The sequence below is a fragment of the Miniopterus schreibersii genome (assembly GCF_964146895.1).
Source record: "Miniopterus schreibersii genome assembly, chromosome: 4".
Classification (NCBI taxonomy): Eukaryota; Metazoa; Chordata; class Mammalia; order Chiroptera; family Miniopteridae; genus Miniopterus; species Miniopterus schreibersii.
The window spans coordinates 39,125,621-39,128,324 of record NC_138105.1 but is presented as its reverse complement, the minus strand read 5'-3'; positions in this window follow the sequence as shown (position 1 = coordinate 39,128,324).

The following is a 2,704-nucleotide window of genomic DNA, read 5'->3' as shown; positions in this document are numbered from 1 at the left end:
ATCACCTGGGACTTGTCAGAAATTCAAAATTTGGGGTCCCAGCATTAACCTACTGAATTAGAAACTCTGAGGGTGGGCCCAGCAATCTGTGTTTAACAAGGTTCCCAGATGATCCTTGTGCATGCTAAAATTTAGCAACGGCGGTCATAGATGGTCCCTAAAAGCCCCTTTCCGTACTGTCACTTTCCTGAATTGTGCTCAACAGATGGCACCCACTCAGTACAGATGGCTTGTTTCTAAGTAAATTGAAACAGAAATAGGGGCCAAGACAACTGACATTTTATCAACAGTCATTACCTTTCAGATTGTTTTCACCTTCAGGATCCTGCCTATATATGATGAAACTAGAAAAATCTGTCCCCACTGTTTACTTATCTGTGCTAATAACAGTTATGAGACCAGTGTTTAGACCCGGGTTAACCAAAGAGGGATTGATGCTGGTCATATCCCCAGAAGCCACTCTTCCCATTCCTATTATTTGAGCAAATATTTAGCTTTAGCCTGGTAATTCTCTACTTCCCATGGTCTGAATGTGACACTAAAAAGCAAGTCACCAAAGGGAAGTCTGAGGGTCTTTGAAACTGTTCTCTAGATGCTGGATTTCCTGGAGTGATAGTTATCGTTGGCTTCAATGGGACTGGGTAGTGACTGCTGGTGATTTGTTGTGACTATAGCTTAGTTGTACCACAGGCTTTTGTTTCAGTCAGTACCTTTGAAATGCACAGTGGGGCATGTGATATAAAAATGTGTATAAGACATGCTCTTTCTCTTCTAAGGGTTTGTCACATGGCAGAGGAAATAAAATATGTGCATAACAATGAAATATGATGCAGATTGATGCCCTGAGAGAGGATCTGAGTGTTACAAGAGTTCATAGAAGATAGAGATTCCTTTGTGGATGGAGACCAATGAAGGGTTCGTGGAGGAAGTGGCATTTCAGCTGAATCTTGGCTACCTTTGATAGGCAGGAATATGAGTTGGAGGTGGGGGGGATGCAGTTCATGTCTGAGCATCAAGAAGAAGGTGGAGCCAAGAACCAGCAGGTGACTATTTGTATCTCCAGCACCTATTCAGTGAAAGGCACACAGTAGGTGCTCAATAAATATCGTGTTCTGGCTGACTCATAGGCAGAACCATTGGCTGACTAACAGGTTTTGGTTTTTCCTTTCTTTGGAAAAGAGACAAAAGAAGAAGATATCATTTCATAAAATGTAAAAATCAATTGGAAGACATACTGACTTCAGAAATGTTAAGGTGTGAGAGCAAAGTGCTTTTTTTGATTTTCAAAGACAGCTGAAAATGCGAAACGAGCTCAAGTAGGAAAACAACGCAATATTGATTTTGGAGATAACTTTGTGCTGAATAGCTTCCTTTCCCCACCTCAATCTAGCCTATATCTTTCTCTATTCTGCTCCATAGCCCAGGAGGCAGGTCTGTATGCTCTAGTAGTACATCATGCTGGATTTCCTTGCTTTCCGGCTTCCCGCAGAGCTTAGCCAAAGTGAAGACTGTCAAGAGTCTGATGGGATGAAGGAGAAAAAATTTGATATATTTATTTCTCTCGGGTCCCTGTTTGGGGAGCTGGCTGGGTCACTGCTCAGCTGAAGGCCACAACTCCTGGCCATTAGCTCATGAGAAAATAGCTTGTAATGACATCCTCAGGCTGGCAGACGTTCAAATCTTTCTCTCTCAAAGGGCCCGAAACCAGCCCGGTGGGTGGAGCAATGCTGGTTTGAAGTAGAATCCGTTTTACCAGGCACTGCTGGTGAGCCTCACCTAACAGTAGAGTGATCAGAGTGGGGAACCCAAATAGAAAACCACGTTTAAGGAGACGAGAGAGACTCTCGCCCTATTGAAGGCCACCTAGTGTTTCCCAGCCTTGGCTGAAGGTCTGAGGAACAGGTAACCTGAACCTGGCAAAGCTCAGCAAACCTCCCTAGGGCGCTGGTCATCCTATACATAATTTTCTCTTTCACAAATGTTGACTCCCTGCTCCTTTCTTGGAGAGGAGATACCAAGAAATAAAAGAACTGAAAGGTGAGGGGATTAAACGGAAGGTCTGGGGTTGGTCAGCTCCCACACAGAAATCTAAGCCGTTTAAGTCATTTTGACGCCTGACGGCTACCACTTAAGGCTAACAATCTGAAAGTCAAGATACATATTTTCTGTTGGAATTTTTTTTCTGCTTTTAAATCTATGTAGAAGATTTGAGGTACCGTTTCCAGCTCTGCAACCTGAGGCAACTTGCTGATTTCACAATGGCTCAGTTTTATTTTTTTCAAGGTAAAATGGAGATATTAATATCATATTAGTAGATAATATTGTTATCTTCTTTTTATACTTAAAAAAAAAATTGGGATGTATTGAGGACTTAAAGAGATCATGGAAGGAAACTGTTTAGCCTAGATCCTGGCACATGCCTGGTGGAGGGGACCAATGGGGGGATTAAGAGGGAGATCTGCAATATTTTCAACAATAAAATTTAAAAAAAAAAAAAAAGTCACTACTGCAGGAAAAGAGCTCCCGCCCCCACCCCGCGCGCCAGGCAGCGGGCGCCCTCCCGCAGCGCGCGTCCTTTAACCGCCAGCGGCGCCGCCGCGCTTGGGGCTGTAAGCGCCGAGGCGCACACGGGGCGAGGGGCGCCCGATCTCTCGGGCGAGGGCGCCCCAAGCGGCGGCGGGGTCGCAGGGGCGCCGTGGGGAGG